Below are 18,207 nucleotides of genomic sequence, written 5' to 3'. Positions count from 1 at the left end.
TTTTGGCCATGACACTGACTAGCTTACTTCATTGAGAAGAGTAAGCATGATAGCTTAGACAATATTTGGCCCTAGAGAACCCTAGTAGCATGTAAACATTTTAAATTCAAATATTTATGTAAGAATATTAGACACGACACAATCATGAGCAAAAGTTTTACTGATGGCTAGGAGAGAGGTAAGTTCAACTTCTCCGAATTGGGAATTGGACCCAGTGTTTATGACAGGAGGATATGAAATGTAAGTTGAATTAAGTGGGTTATTGACTAAATTTACCTTTCCTAGGAAAGAATTTTTCCAAACTCCCTGTTAGAGCAGAATTTGAGATAAGAACAGCCTGCAAAATCATAGTAGCATTAGTAATTCCTACATACAAGAGAATACTCAGTCCTCTTAAGCCTGAAAATCATTAATAAGGAGTCCATCCAAGATCAGGCCTAAAGGCCTTTCCTTCATCTCTAATTTATAGCCACAGTTGATAAATAATTTACAAAACTTTTGCAGCTAGGCTTGGATGGCATTGAAGGCTGTCCTTGCAAGGTCTGCAGCATCTACCCTTGGCCAACAGGGTTCTTCCTACCCAAGATGAGCTATGAATCACTCTTCTGTTGGCTCAGACAGCCACTGTAAACCAAGTCCTTTTTCTTAGATCCTACAGCAGGCATTCAAGAAGCAGTGACCCTATTAATTCAAGATCTCAAAGAATGCTACAGTTGGTACAGGCATCACTAAATGCTCAGAAATATTTGGTTCCCTTGCCAGTGCTGGAATCTCTTTGCCAAAAAAGTAGTGTCAGCCCTTAATGAAACCATGATCTTTCCCCAGGCATTGCACCTTCCTTTTGGGTGTTCCTGCAGAACCAGATGGCTCCAATCTCGGTATGTCTTCTTGGCACACAGTTACATCACTGATCTTTCTTCCAACCCCACAAAAAGGTACAGTATGATAAAAATTGTTCAAATCCAAAGCCACATCTGCCTTTCTAAGCTATAATTATTTTAGGGTCTGGCAGATTCACACTGAAACATTTTAAACGGAACTAGTTTTGCAGAGAGGTTTCGCCACTTCAGCTCTTTGGGGGAAGGTGACTACAATTCAAATTTTTCTAACAAGAAAATAAGACAAAACCTTCGTAATTGTTGAGCCTTTGGTATCCGAAAATCTCTGTAAGCACCTAAATTACATTGAGAGGAGGTTTAGTAAGGGATTCTTTCTGTTCCTGCAAAAGCTTTTTTCTTAAGGGAAAAGAAGTCTTCCAATCTGGCTTCAATATCATGTTCATATGGATATTAATCACCTTGGAATTAATAGTATTTCCCCCTTGGAAAATGTGAAATGGTAACATCTTAAAATGGCTGATGTGTGTTAGGTAGCTGTTTCTAATTTTGCTTTAAATAAATGTCTGTAGAGCCCAGCTCCTGTTACAGACTAATGACCTTCAAAATCTCACTTTTAACAAGTTTAGATTTTAAGTTACAAGAGCACAAGCAGTTTAAGAGTCAAGTTGAAGGATGAGAAGTTTGCACCTGCTGCTCTGCAGCCTTAATTACATGAGGACAGATGTGCACACTCAGTCTGTACATTACTGCTGGGGGTGGACCAGCCAAGGCCATGGCAAAACTGGCAAAGAAATGAGTGCTCTCAGGGCCATTAAAGTAGAAGCAGCTTTCCATTCCTTTTTACTTCATGGCAAAGTGTATTTCCCTCCCTCCCTCATTCTTTTTTGAACTAGAGGCATATTTTTTTACGATGTCTTAGCCAATTAATATTGACTCCTCTCTACTTCAGTTTTTTTTTTTTAATTACAGGTGCAAAAATAAATGTGTTCTTTACCCTTTATGACTTTCATTTCTTATCCTATGTGGGACAAAAAGACCATTTAATCCAATTTATGAATCTTCTATTTATATGGAAATGAAAACTTTTAGATGAATTGTTTTACTCTTGGGCCAAAAGTGAGTGCTGAGAAACAACTCAGACTAGCGAGAGAGAAAGGCATCGGTAGATGTTCTGAAACACCAAAAGCTTCTTTTGGACACTGGCTATTCCTTGCCTTGCTACTCTCAATACACTCCTCTTCCCTAGGCCCCCTTAAGTGTTGCTTCTGTCTTTTAGACTATGGAATGCCTTATATCTGCATAACATTTGAAAAATATTTTGTAGAATTACCGTATTTTTCCGTGTATAAGACGCTATATATTTTTTCCTCTAAAATCGTTAGACTGAAAATCAAGGGGCATCTTGTACACAGAAGTCAGCCGAGGAGGGAGCCACCTGGGTGCGTAGCTGCCCATACCTTGTCAAACAGACTTCCTCTAATCATGAGCCTTATTGTTACTGACATCAGCTGATGCCGTAATTGGAGGTGGAGGTGGAGAGTGCACAGATGCAACAGGGCCCAGAGTGTTCTGAGCCCATAAAGATGTCAAAAAATAAAAATATAAATACCGGTAAGCAATTATCTTACTCTGCAAAATTCAAACTGAATGTAATCAGCTATGCAAAAGAGCATGGGAATAGAGCTGCAGAGAGACAATTTGGACCTCCTCCCACTGCGTTTATGATCAGACAATGAAGAAAACAGGAAGAACAACTTAAGATGCCAAAAAAAAAAAAAAAGAGGAAGGCATTAAGAGGAAAACCAGAAAAATGTTTAAAATATTAATTTCTTAATTTGGGGTTGGAAAAGTGGGGGCGTCTTATACACGGAAAAATACGGTACTTCTTGCTTGTTTCTCAAAATCATCTAGAAGGTAAGCAAAGTGGTTGACATTTATCCCAGGCCTTCAGGGTAGTGAGGTAATGAGTGAGAGGAAAAGGCACTAACCATGTGTTTACCCTCTGTCCAGTGTGCCTTCTTCCAGAACACTATGTCCTGAGAGGCACTAAAGAAAAGTGGTTGAGAGTAGGGGCTCAGGAGTCAGACTCACAGGCTCCAAATTCTGCCTCCACCACTGTGACTTTGTTTGCATAACTTATTCTCACTGTAAAATGAGGATAATGATACCTGCATCATAGGGTTGTTGTGAAGATTAAATAAGTAATATGCAAAATGTTTCCATTGCACCTACTCAGTGCTAAATATCTGTTGTTACTATTATGGTATTAACTCTCCTCTTCTCCTTGCAGGTTCCTTGTAATTGCAGCTTTCTAATTCTTTATTTCACAGAGGGTTTGGGGACTGCAATTGTATAAGTCAGTCCCATCAAGCCATTGCCATACATTTATATCTGATGCTTCCCTGTCTGTACATATCTCAGAGAGCCCAGAGATCCTTCAGGGAGCTTCTGCTCAGGACTTGTACAGGAGTCTGCATTTCAGTCATTGAATGCCCAATTTCTAGTTATTAATTTGGTCAGAGGAAAGGATGGCTTGTAGCTTGCTTTTGTTTGCAAGTCTAGACTTACTCCTGTTTCATCATGCCTTGATGGGTGTGGGGCTTATGTCTGAGGTTACAGAATAGATAAAATGAAGTGGGTTACGACAATTTACCCACTGCCAGTTTTGAAGTGGTTCAGATACTCAGGTCGAGAGTTGTACCATCTAAACGGAGACTGTGAGAGTGAATGAATTATACATGACACAAAACTGAAAGAGGACTACACACAAAGGATTGCTGCAAGAGGATCTCTATCACTAGTTTTATCACATTGTGTTTTGATTATGATGTGCCTTGGAGTAGTTGTATTTGTTTTGTGTGTGTGTGTGTGTGTGTGTGTGTGTGTGTGTGTGTGCTTAGAGTTTGTTGAGCTCCTTGGATTTGTGGAGTATTACTTTTCATCATAATTGGAAATTCTTCAGCCATATTTCTTCAAAAATATTTTTTCTGTGTCTCCACTGCCTTTTAACCTCCTGCCTCAGAAACACCAATTATATATATACTAGAGGCATGGTGCACAAAATTTATGCACTTGGGGGGTGGAGAATCCCTCAGCCCAGCCTACACCCTCTCACAGCCCAGGAGCCCTCAGAGGATGACTGACTGATGGCTTCGGCCCGCTTCCCATAGGGAGCAGGCCGAAGCTGTCAGTCAGACATCATTAGCGCTGCTGCAGAGGAAGGAGAGGCTCCCAACACCACCACTTACCATGAGCCCAGCTCAGGGCTTCTGGCTGAGCAGTGCTCCCACTGTGCGAGTGCACGGACCACCTGGGGGCAGCTCCTGCAGTGAGCGTCTGCCCCCTGGTGGTCAGTGTGCATCATAGTGACCGGTTGTTCCACTGTTCAGTCTATTTGCATTTGCTAAATATAGTAACATCAGATATTTAGCACTGAGTAGGTGCAATGGAAACATTTTGCATATTACTTTTATTATATAGGATTAGGCCATTTGAAGTTAACCTGTAGCTTACTGATGCTCTGGTTTTGTGTGTGTGTGGTATATTCTCTTCTCTGTGTGCTTCAGTTTTTATAGTTTCCAATGTTTTGTCTTCAAGTCCACTAATCTTTTCTTCTTATCTGCCATTAATCCCATCCAGTACATTTTTCATCTCAGAATTATAGTTTATATATCCAAAAGTTTGATTTGGTCTTCCTTTTTTACTTTCTGTATCTCTACTTAGCTTTTGAACATACAAAATACAGTTATAATGACTGTTTTATTGCCATCATCTGCTAACATCTACGTAAATTCTGAGTTGGTTTCAGTTCATTGATTATTTTCCTCATTATGAGTTGTGTTTTCCTGCATCTTTGCATGTTTGGTAATCTTTTATTAGATACCAGTCATAGATGGGTTATGGATATTTTTGCACTACTATAAACTTCCAATTTGTTCTGGGATGCACTAAAGCTACTTTCAACAGCTTGATTTCTTCAGGTCTTGTTTTTAAGTTTTTTTGGGCAGGACCAGAACACTGTTTAGTCAAGGGCTAATTATTCCCCACTACTGAAGAAGGGTCCTTCTGAGAACTCCACTCAAATGTCCCACAAATTTTTCCCTACCGTTAGTGAACATCAGGTGCTGTTCCCTCTTATCCTTTGGGCTGGTTCTTTCCCAGCCTCAGATAGTTTCCTAACATGCATGCACTGTCAGCACTTTTGTGAAAACTTGTACAGGACCCAGTGAAGATCTCCAGTGGTCTCTCTTTTCTGATACTTTGTCCTGCAAATTCTAGCTGTCTTGGCCTCCGTAGACTCAGCTTTATCTCTTTAACTCAGGTAGTCTGTGGGACTCCACCTAGGTTCCTCACCCTGTGCTGTGGCCTGGAAATGATAATCACAGGGCTTACCTTGTTTGTTTTTCACATCTCAGGGACCACTGTCCTTCACTGTGTGATATCCAGGATCTTCAGAAACATTCTTTCATGTATTCTGTCTTATATTTTCAGGGTGTTATTTTTTTTTTCAGCTGGAAAGGGCATGAGGTCAGAGTCCATACCTTTCTAAAGTGCTACTTACACTTATAAAATTTCCCAAAATATTTGATTTTACACAGGAATCTAATTTATCTGGACATGATATGGTGCTGATTCACTCTTAGGATCAAGGGCTGCAACTAATTTATCCCTTTGCTTAATCACAGTGATCAGAGGTAGATGATAGGTAAATGCATAAATTCTTTTAGCCACTTTTTGCTTTGCCATAATACCACATAGAGGGGAAAAACCATTTCTTAGGTTTTGAAGTTGTAAGCTAGCCCATGAAAGAAGAGGTAGGACTATCAGTAAAACACTATTTTAGCTTCCCCCCTAAGTTATTCAAGCCCTTTAAAAAAGTGAGGAAAAAAAAACAACACTTTATTTCAATATTGTCCTTCACACAGATCATTTTTCAGGCTAACTAAATGTGACTCAAAGAAATCCATTAATTTGAAAGTATGGTTCTTACTCTGAGATGAATTCATTGCACTGAGTAATACAGAGGAATGCTAAAAATCAGGCCCCAACAGACACAAGTCACTCTTGCTAAAGTTAAATCATGTTTTTGTTTGTATGTTATTTGGGCAAAAAATTTCTTCCTACTTTAATTGGATATATAAAATATCCATGATAAGTGAAATTCTTAAAGTGTTAACTCATGACCTGCTTTCAAAACTCTCAACATTGGTTCTGGGGTAACTTTCCCACTATACTTATTTGCAGATAATCTGCTCCACTAAAACTATTTTACCTTCCAAACACAACTTATACTGTCCCTTCTACATTTAAAGGCTTAACTAATGTCATTTACCACATAGTAAGATCTTCCCAGCCCCATTTCTGACCCCTTGTAATGCCTTGTTTGGCAGTGATCCATGTATGTTTCATGTCCTTAGATAGCCTCCTACACAACATTTACATTTAATGTTTGAGTCAGTAAATCAATTAAAGAATGAATGAAGGGAAGGATATTCACCCTCACCTTTATGCTTTTTATAGGAAGAGAGATCTTAAATGGTGGGTACAAATCTATACATATAAAAGCCAAGGGACCAGAACTACGGAATGGCCAGTCGCTATGATGCGCACTGCGGTGGCCAACCTGCTGGAGCGGGGCCACAATCGCCCCCCCCCACAACCTCCCGCAACCCCTCCCCCTGACCAGCCCCACCCCTGATCGGCCTCCCCCCACCCTGATCAGGGGTGGGACTGGCCGGCGAACTGTCCACCAGCCGTCCCTGCCCCCGATCACCCCCCATTGGGTGGGATGGCTGGACCCCACCATGCACGAATTCGTGCACCAGGCCTCTAGTACAATTATATAAAACCAGGGTCAAAAACTTTAAAAACATTTCAGTCTCCTTATCTTCTCTAAAATAAAAGGAGAGGAATATTTTCAGCAGATACTACTGGCAAATAGATATAATTGAAAAATTAAATTGGAAAGGATAAAAACTATACCAGGTTTTCTTTTTAGGAGAGAGTATAATTGCAATAAAAACAGTTTAGGAATTTGGAAATACCAGTTAAAACCCTTTTTATCTGTCCCCCAAATTGAAGGGTGATATTAAGTAGTTATTTTAAATCAAATGGTTATATTTTTCTAATAAAAATGCAAATGAAAATGTTTGTAGTATATTTGAAAGGAAGGCCTCACCCCAAACCTAGAAAGAACACCAGAATATAACCCTAATAGTGAGACTTAGATAAATAAGTCTGAAATTTGCCTTCAATTTTTACTAGCTGGTATCTTTATTTGGCCCATGAGAAAAAAAAATACATGGAATATTTTTATGATTTTCTTTCTATAAAATCTCATACCAATAAAGACATTGCCACTTGTCTTATACTAGTATAAATGCAACAGGAAATAGTTGAGTACAGAGAAAAAGGGATGCGAACTTCTAGAGCTCCATTTAATTGGTCTTCCCTACAAGGCATCCCCTCTAACTTGAAAACAATTTTTTTTTTTTTTTGCTATCAAAGAGCTATGCAAATAAACATCTCCCTTTCTCACAAGAAAAGCAATATGCCAGAATATTTCTCGGGTAACTTTTACCAGATCTTTAGCATCAGTGTTAAGGGAACTGAAAAGCCACTAGAGAGAGACAATTGACCATAAGAACAAATGCGAGGGGGAAATTTTACCATTAAGGTAAGCACCAAATAAAAATTCCAAATCATGTGAAAAAAATTTTAGCAACATAACCAATAATTTAATGGTTATGAGATGGATTTACTTAAAATCTATTGCTCTGCAATCCATTAACAAGTACTAATTATGAAATAAAAGCAGACAGATATGACTGAAGAAAATAAATTAAAAATGCTACATATGAAAAATATAGTAATAACTGAGTTAAATACATTAATAAGTGAGAGATACACCTGGCCTGTGTGGCTTAGTGGTTGAGCATCAATCTAGGAACCAAGAGGTCACTGGTTCAATTCCCCCATCAGGACATTTGTCTGGGTTGCGGGCTCGATCCCCAGTAAGGGGTGTGTAGGAGGCAGCTGATCAATGATGTTTCTCTCTCATCGATGTTTCTCTCTCTCTATCCCTCTCCTTTCCTCTCTAAAACTCAATGAAAAATAAAAAAATATAAGGAGCTATTATTTTAAAAAATAAGTGAGAGATAATGATTTGACCATTTTCCAGAATGGAAAAATAACTTTTTTATTGAGAGTACACATGACATGCCAAGAAGGATAAATGAAATAAATTATAAGTAGCCTATAAAGCTACTGCTCTCTTCAATGGCTTTTAAGATTTTTCTCTTTACATTTAATATTTGGCAAAGATATAACAATTAAGATAATGAGATTTTTTTTTTTTCAATCAGCAAGAACAGATACAGGAAACACAGGGTACTGAGAGAAAAGAACTAACAATACAGGTTTCTATATCCAGCTAAACTATCATTCAAAAGTGAAAAGAAAGAAATTCTGGGAAAACTGTATTAGAAGCTCACTTTTTAAATCTTACATAATCATCTGATGAAAATAGAATGACCAGAGTAACAAATCCAAAATCCACATTCAAGACACATTTAAAAAACTAGATACATTCACAAACCTTAAAATATGAACAGAAAAGGCTAAACCATCAAATGTACTAGTACATGCCCTGCATGGCATCAACAAAGTATGTGAGAAAAAGAGGTATCAGATGAGCTTGAAAACAGGGAACCCTAACTCATGAAAACAGCTGAAACTTGGAGACGGTTTGCATGACCTAATTATGGGTCAGGGAACTTGGTAGCAAGGCAAGGTAAGACCTGTGAGGGCTGGAATGAAAGTTACCTTTTAGGACAAAAGACACAAGAAGAAGAAACTGAAATCAAGAGAATTCCAATTGAATGAGATAGGGATAGTGGGGAGGGGAGGGGGGAGCAGAGACACATGCTAGAGAGCACCCAGTTAAATGTGAGGGAGGGGAACCAATCAAGAATCCTCAGAATAAGAGGCCATATTTTTTAAGACTTCAAGAAAATAACTTAAGAGGCATCAATCGAGTAAGGAAGCTAAAAAAGTTACTGCTACTCATCCATTCCTCCTAAAAGTTAAGAAAAATGAATTTCACTTAAAATGATCAACAGAAGAGGACCGTAGTTAAATCCCATAAAAAGGTATTATAAGAAAAACTAGTAAGGAGCAGAATAACATTCCTACAACAAAAGAAAAGAAATGCCTATAAAGCAGATGAATGTTATATAGCTTAATATTTCAAAATGAGTCAAAAGAAAAGAATATTTTTGGGAAGATAGATAGAAAAGAACAATAGTAGAATTAGAAATCAGAATTGAGGTGATAGAACAAAATAAGAAATAAAAATTCATTTTGGAAATAAACAGAAGACTGAACAAACAGGAAAAAAAAAAATCTTTTAAGAAAAGTAGACAAAACAAATTGACAAACAAAATAGATCCAGAGACATGGAAGCATGGAACTGACAAATCTCAGAGGGAAGTGGAGTGGGGGAGGGGGGGGGCGGGGAGGGAGGCACGGCAGGAAGATATTAACCAAATAACATATTCATAACCCATGGACAAAGACAAAGACAAAGATGCAGTGAAGGCCTGGGGGTGGGAATAGGGTGGAGGGGATCAATGGGGGGAAAGAGGGGACATCTGTAATACTTTCAATAATAAAGATAAATTTTTAAAAAGAAAAGTGGAAATGGGATGTAGAAAGCTGTCAAGACTAAGCACCCTGAGTTCCAAAGAAGAACCGGCTTTTGCAAGGAGAGAGGAGGCTCCTGACTGTCTCACCTTTAGAAGAGCACAGGAGAAAGAGGTGGCCACTATAAAGGCCTGTAAAAAGAAATCAACTAAAAGTTTAACAGAAAGTTAATGGCCTGGTGAGGGCATTGTCTTGCAACTCTTCCACAGGCCTCTACCAGGTGCTCTGAAAAGACTAGTGGTCTGTGGGAGGTAACCAGCTGCTGCTTGCAAACAGGCATTAAACACAACCTGCTTCCCTGACCCTTCTATCCTGCAAAGCATACAGAAGGAAGGGATTGCTAACCATGTTGCCCCAGATTACAGGCAAAAGACACTTTGTGGCTTGTGAATGAGGTAAAAGGAAAAAAATCCCTGGCTTGGGGGCAAGAAAAGGTCTTGGGCCCAAGGTCCTAGACCAATACCAAGCAGATGTCTTCTCCCACTGAAAGAGAAGCAGAAAACTCCTGGCCAAGACCAACTACAAGGTAGAATTTGGCTGCCAAGGGAGGAAGAGCAAGAATTCTGAGAAAGCCCCTTCCAAGGTATACAGAACCTCACTAAACTAAGACTGGACCTACACAACAGAGAATTCCTCCCTAGACCCACCATGCGCCTACCACTACTGAGTGATGAGCAACAGAGTGTGAGGAAAAACCCTCTTCATAGTGCAAGCATGAAGGAGCAGCTAAAAGTCTAAGGGGAGAACAAAAACACTGAAGAAAAACCTTCTGATGACCAAGCCCTAAACATAGGGCAAGAGCAGCCTATGCTTAGAGAAATTTGAAGTTTGTGGTATACTAAAGGCAACTCCCTACTTTCTTGACTCAATCCTCTAACAGAGAAAGGGCATGCATATTTCTAGGCACAAATACTATTTACCTTACTCCCTACTGTTCCACACACAATGTCATCAAAAAAAGAAGCAAACAAACATTCTGCGACTACTTATGGAAGAATACAGCATCATTTATGAAGTTACCTTGACAAAAAAATAAAAATGAACTGATCAAATTTCTAGATGCAACTTCCAATGCCTAAGATGTTATGCACTGAATCATGTCACCAACCCACCTCCCAAATTTATATGTTGAAGTCCTAACCTCCAGTACCTCTGAATGTGACTGTATTTGGAGACAGGACCTTTAAAGAAGTAATTAAGAGTTAAATGAGGTCACTGAGGTAAGCCCTATTCCAACACAACTGGTATTCGCATTAGAATGGGAGATTAGGACACAGACAAATACAGGAGGAAGACCATGTGAAGACATGGAAAGACAATATCCATTCACAAACCAAGGAGAGAGATCTTTAGGAGAAATAAATCCTGTCAATATCTTGATCTTGGACTTCCAGCTTCCAGAATTGTTATAGCAGCCTCAGCAAACTAATACACAAGGTATATGGACAATAGAGGAGCACATTAAAAACTACACCAAAGGAACGCAATAACCAAAAAGTAGACTGTGAGAAACTCTAGGTCAAACAAATTTCTTTATCAAATAAATTGCAAGAAAAATGAAGTTGGAAAAAAACATTACACATTAAAAACATACCTAAAAACCATATTAGAAAACATAGGGGCAATGTGGATTTATTTGGGCCCTGATTCAAATTACAGGCAGAGGAGGGTGGGTGGGTAGGAGGTAATCAAAGACCTTGTATACATATATGCATAACCCACAGACACAAACAATAAGGTGTTGAAGGCCTGGGGGAGGGGGCAGGGGGGCTGGAGATAATTAATGGGGGGGGGGGGGGATAAGGGGACATATGTAATACTTTCAATAAAGAATTATTTTAAAAAAAGAAAAAAATTAAGTTATGAGATTTGACACAATTAGAAAGTTGATCATGACTAAGAATTTCATAATATTAAGAAATCATCATTAAGAAAAGAAACATATGGAAATTAAACCGAATCCCCTGCTACCCGCCCTCGTCCCCCCAAAGAAGGTTTCTAACAGGGGACACCTTATACAATAAGCTAAGACCACAAGAGGCTAAAACTACAGGGTTGGGTAATCCATAGGTAGAAGAGGCCTCTCAATCTGGGTTCAAATTCCCTAGGAAGTCTATGAACTTTTAAACTTTGAACTTTTTTTTCTCGACTGATAGCCAGAGTTACCGGGTACAGAAAATGTAAAGCTTCTCTAAAAGAAGGTACATTCATCATATGCATGAAATTATCTTTACATATAATATTTAAATATAGTGCCCAGCTCACAAGGACAGAGGAAATCAGACTCCAGGAGTAAGAAATATCACACAATAGAAATAGAGCCTAAAAGACTTAGATATTGAAATTATGAAATGCAGATTACGAAAATACTATGTTGATTATATTGGATGAAATAAAAGCCTAAAGATATACCCACTGTACAGGAAAGTAACATAAAAAAATGACAAAAATTATATAAATGAAAGTAAGGACTTAATTGATTAATTTAACAATAGATATAACATAGTTGAATAATTAGTGAATTAGAAACAAATCATAAGAATTTATAAAAAATGCAGAATGGAGAAATTAAAATATTTAAAAAATACAGAGTAAAGGGTCAGAGATTATATAGTGAGAAGACCTGATATATATTTTGTCAGGGTCCCAGAAGAAGAGTGGAAAGAGAATGGTGAAGAAGCAATATTTGAAGATGGTTGAAAATTTTCTAGAAATAATGAAAGAAACAAATCCAGAGGTTTTTAACACAATAAAAAGTGAAGAAAAGGGAGGGGGGGAAGAGCTATATATGGTCCTCTTATGTGAATGTGCTTAGAAAACTGAGGCCAAAGTAGATACAGAAAGCAGACTTGTTACTTTCAAAGGAATACCCATTAGATAGTTAACTGATTATGCAGTGGCAGCACTGGAAGTCAAAAAATGCAGAAAGATATCTTCAATTGGTTGAAAGAAAATAACTGCTAATGTAGAACCCCATATTCAGAAAAAGTATAATTTTAGAAATAAGTCAAATGAAGAAATATTCAAATTAGCCAACATGTTGCCATCTTTAGACTGACTAAAGCAACGGTCACCAACTGATGGTCTGCAGACCACTAGTGGTCCGTGAGGTCCTAAAGGTTGGCGACTGCTGGACTAAAGGATGTATTTTAGTCATAATAAAAATGATTCCAGAAAGATCTGATATAAAAAAACAACTTAGAATATTTTTAAAATACTGAATTATATGTAGATAAACCTAAATGAATACTGACTTCTACCAAAAAAAACCTGTTAGAACCAATAAATGACTTCAGTAAAGTAGCAGGCTACAAAATCAATATTTAAAAAATCAGCTGTGTTTCCATACACAAATACCAGTAACAAACTATCAGAAATTTAAAACAATCTCATTTATCTATATATATAAAAGCCTAAGCAACCGTTCAACCAGTAGCTTTGACGCACACTAACCACCAGGGGGCAGATACTCAACGCACAGGCATGGAAATATGGAACAGACTGATGAATCTCAGAGGGAAGGGGGGAGGAGGGAGGGCAGGAAGAGATTAATCGAAGGTCTTATATGCATACTAGAGGCCCGGTGCACAGATTCATGCACCGGTGGGGTCCCTTGGCCTGAGGATCAGGCTGAAACCGGCCCAGTGCATGGATTCATGCACTGGTGGGGTTCCTTGGCCTGGCCTGCGGGGATCAGGCCAAAACTGGCAGTCCAACATCCCCCAAGGGGTCCCGGATGCAAGAGGGCACAGGCCAGCCTGAGGGACCCCACTGGTGCACGAATCCGTGCACCAGGCCTCTAGTAATCACATAAAAAAGAATAAAATGCCTAAGAATAAATTTTACCAAGGAGATGAAATACCTATACACTAAAAACTATAAGACATTGATGAAAAAAACACGGAAGATGCATGTGGAAGGATATACCATGCTATGAATTGAAAGAATTAATACCATTAAAATGTCTATACTACCCAAAGCAAACTATATTCCTATCAAAATTCCAATGGTATTTTTCATAGAAATGGAATAAATAATCCTAACATTTGTATAAAACCACACACATACACACACACACACACACACACACACACACACACAAATACAAATAGCCAAAGCAATCTTGAGAAAAAAAGGAAAGCTAGAGGCAACATGCTTCCTAATTTTAAACTATATTACAAAAATCCTACCTAATAAAAGAGTAATATGCAAATTGACCCTAACTCCGCTACACCCGCAAGCCATGCCCACCAGCCACGCCCACCAGCCAATCAGGAGCAGATATGCAAATAAACCCAACCAAGATGGCTACAGCCTCAGAGAGCAAGGTTTCCCAGGCAACGGAGGAAGCCAAGCTTTCCGCCTGCCCTTGCAGGCCTAAGCCTCCACTCAAGCTACAAAGTTTCAATTATAGAAGGTAAACAAATCCAAACAGAAATGGTGGCAGCCACGGAGCTGGAGAGAGCAGGCCAGGGTTGCCCCGGCAATGGAGGAAGCAAAGCTTTCCATACACCCTGGCCTGGCTGGCCCAGGCCTCTGCTTAAGGCTACAAAGTTTCAATTATAAAAGGTGAATTAACCCCAACAGAAATGGTTGCCAGCCATGGAGCAAGCAGGAGGCTTGGCTCCGCTCCAGGCTACAAAGTTTCAACTGTAGAAGGTAAATAAATTCCAGATACCAGGGCCTCTGCTTGGGTCGCCAGGGGGCGTGGCTGGCCTGCAAACCATCACAGGCCCCTTGATCAGGCTGCCCCACGCCCCAAGGGAACCCCCATCCTGATCCGGGACACCCTTCAAGGCAAACCACCTGCACCAGGCCTCTATCCTATCTAATAAAAGAGTAATATGCAAATTGACCACCACTCCAACACACAATATGGCTGCCCCCATGTGGTCAAAGATCCTTCCCCCATGTGGACACAAGATGGCCACCACAAGATGGCCAGCATGGGAGGGCAGTAGCGAGGGACCCGGCCTGCAAGGGAGGGCAGTTGAGAGGGACCAGGCCTGCAAGGGAGGGCAGTTGGAGGCTATCAACCCTGCAGGGAGGGCAGTTAGGGTTGACCAGGCCGGCAGAGGAGGGAAGTTGGGGGCAAACAGGCTGGCAGGGGAGCAGTTAGGCCTCAATCAGGCTGGCAGCAGAGTGGTTAGGGGGTGATCAGGCTGGCAGGCAGAAGCAGTTAAGGGCAATCAGGAAGGCAGGTAGGTGAGCACTTGGGAGCCAGTAGTCCTGGATTGTGAGAGGGCTGTCCCAGATTGGAGAGGGTACAGGCTGGGCTGAGGGTAACCCCCCTCCGTGCACAAATTTCGTGCACTGGGCCTCTAGTGTATATATAAAAAAGGCTAATATGCTGTGTCTGACTGTCCAACTGGTCGCTATGATGCGCACTGACCACCAGGGGGCAGACGTTCAATGCAGGAGCTGCTGTGACGCACACAGAGTAAGGGCACCTACCTGGTGCCCACAAAGCAACACTTGGCTTCCCCCAAGTGGGACAAAGGCCCTGCCACCATCAGAAACAGTGGCTGTGGGCGCCGGGTAATGATGTCACGTAGCAACGCCTGGCTTCCTCTCCCTAACAACAGGCCATTTAACAATAAATGGTACCTTGGACCTGGCACCCACAAAGCAACACTCAGCTTCCCTCAAGTGGGGCACAGGCCCCGCCTCTAACCCAGAGTGACACCCACCAAATTGCAGCCGACACTGCTAAGACCCCATGGCACAAAATGTGGCCCACAGCCCAGCCCAGCCAGGTAACGGTGGCTATGGGTGCCAGGTAATGACATCACACAGCAACACCCGGCTTCCTCTCCCTAGTGACTAGCCTCCTTGCAGTTTCTTCAGCCCAGGAACAAGACTTGCTTTATAGCCAGGTGGAAACATTTCACACTTTGACTTCAGGTTTTCTTACTGCACAGAATATAGCCAAACATTGCTGTAGTTAAATATTTTACCCTTTGTTCTCCCTGCATGATCTACAATGATAATCTGCTTCGTGTTGATATTTACTGCTGTGTTGCTGACAATTACCTGAAAGAGAAGTTGGGGTGATTTACTGTGCTGGAAAAAGTTTAGGTACATCAGAAAGCAGGTCTAATTAAGCAAGTTTATTCTATATCTATAAAAGGGTAAGTTGACTCACACATGCGCGATACATATAAAACTCTCATTGGCACCAATCACAAGCATATGTTTCGATCCGTCATTGCCGATCGTGTCAATTTGGTTGACACTTCTATTATAGAGAAAGGGCTAATAGCAATATTAAAATGTTTCTTCTAATTAATTTCCTTTCAATGCGCATGAATTTTGCACTGGGTCACTAGTACAAAAATAAAAACATTATGATATTGGCATAAAAACAGACAAAACAATGGAACCAAAATAAACCCATATATTAGTCAATTAATATAAAAAAGAAACCAATGGGAAAGAATAGTTTCTTCAATAAATTGTGTTGTGAAAACTGAACAGCCACATACAAAAGGATGAAACTGGATCACTATCTAATATCATACTAAAAAATAAACTGAAAATGGATTAAAGACTTGAATGTAAGACGTAAAACATAATTCTCCTACAAGAAAAAATAGGAAATAAGATCTCTCTTTAACATCAGTCTTGGTAATGATTTTTTGGATTCGACATGGAAAGCAAAGGCAACAAAAGCTAAAATAAACTAGTGAGACTACATCAAACTAAAAAGTTTTTGTATAGCAAATGAAACCATCAACAAAATGAAAAGGTAATCTACAAATGGGAGAAAATACTTGTAAATTATATATCTGATAACAGTTAATATATCTATCTATAGCAAGGTCAATCAGAAGTAAGGTCAAGATGGCACAGAAAGTAGATCCTGAACTCACCTCCTCCCATGAACATATCAAAATAGAACAACTACTGCTGAGAACCACCTGAAGAGGAGCTGAACAGAAATCCTATAACTAAGAATATAAAAAAGCCATGTTGAGATAGATAGGATGGATGAAGATGTGGTCTGGTCAAGTCACACAATTCCTGGTGCGGTGATTCACAAATGGGAGGGATATCACAGATACATAGAAACAAATACAGAGTGTCAGCTCAAATTAGAAGACAGAGTTTTTCATGTTCCAAATGAAAAATTAGAACAAAACCAAAGAAAAATAACTAAATGAAAAAAAGATAAGCAATCTACAAGATAAAGAGTTCAAAACAATGATTATAAAGATTCTCTATAAACTCAAGAGAAAAATAAACGAACTCAGTGTGAATTTCAACAGAGACAAAAAATACTAAAAAGAATCTATCAGAACTGAAGAATACAGTAACTGAAATGAAAATACACTAGAGGGTATCAACAACAGATTAGATGATACAGAAGAAAGAATCAGTGATGTGGAAAATAAGGTAGTGGGAATCACCCAAAGGGAATAGAAAAATAATAGTAATAACTAAAGTGAGGATAATTTAAGGAACCTCAGGGATAACAATAAGCATACCAATATTAGAATCATAGGGTCCCAAAGGATGGAATTTTGCCATTTGTGACAACATGAATGGATCTTGAGAGTATATACTAAGTGAAATAAGTCAGATGGCAAAGGACAAAACCATATGATTTCATTCAGATGTGGAATATAAAACAAAAAGTAACAAATGAACTAACAAAATAACAAAACAAATTCATAGACACAGACAACAGAATGGTGGTTATAGGAGGGGAAGAGGAAAATTTGAGTAAAGGAGGTCAAATATGTGGTAACGGAAGGAAACTAGAGTTTGGGTGGTGAGCACATGAGCATGCAATGGAGTTAACAGGTATCGAACTATAATGTTGCATAGCTGAAATTTATATAATGTTATTAACCAATTTACCTCAATAATTTTTTTTAAAAAATAAGGTAACAATTATATTCAATCTCTCATTGACTGGCCCTCTATTTGGACAATTGCATAATATCTAGAATTTTGATATCCTGTCTGGACACAATTTTGTCAGCTGTGCAGAAACCACGTCATCCAGAATTACAGTGAAGTAAACTATAAAACATTTCTGTTTATAATGCAGAGCAAAACGATACTGTTTCCTTTAAATCTGATTTGTTTCCCATTTTTCTTTCCTACCCAGCTCTTCACCTGATTCTCCAACCTGAGGCTGGAACTGATTGGAACTTTTAAATTCTATATTATTGCTTGTTCTTTTTGCTAAAAAAAAGTACAATGGTTTACTCCCTTTTGAGGCAGGGGCCCTGTATAATGAGTCAATGCTTCTGTTAACTCTAAGAACCCTTAATTATTTCTACCATTCTCTCCATGTGTTTCCTTCCCTGACTGAATCAGAGGCAGGCTGCTGTCTGTCAGAGACTGGAAAACTCACTGGTCTTCCTTGTTGGCAAGAAACTGAATTCTGCAGCATCTGCATTCATGGACAGAGTATCCTATCTCATAGTTTGTGCAGCACCTTCTGGTTTTAGTTTACTGGTGAGCGGGGCACATCACAAGAGCTTGGACTGCAGCTAAAGCCAAATCAGACTTGACAGAAAATTATTAGCAGGGTACAGAAGGAAAAAAGATCCTCCTTCCTTTCTGTAATCAGGTTAATATGTGCATGGAATGTTTCACTTAAAAAGGTAGTGTGTTTTGGCAAAGCTGGTTTCTTAAGTAGAATTTCAGTTCC

Source organism: Cnephaeus nilssonii, assembly GCF_951640355.1.
Source record: "Cnephaeus nilssonii genome assembly, chromosome: 20".
NCBI lineage: Eukaryota > Metazoa > Chordata > Mammalia > Chiroptera > Vespertilionidae > Cnephaeus > Cnephaeus nilssonii.
Note: the sequence above shows the minus strand (reverse complement) of the source record.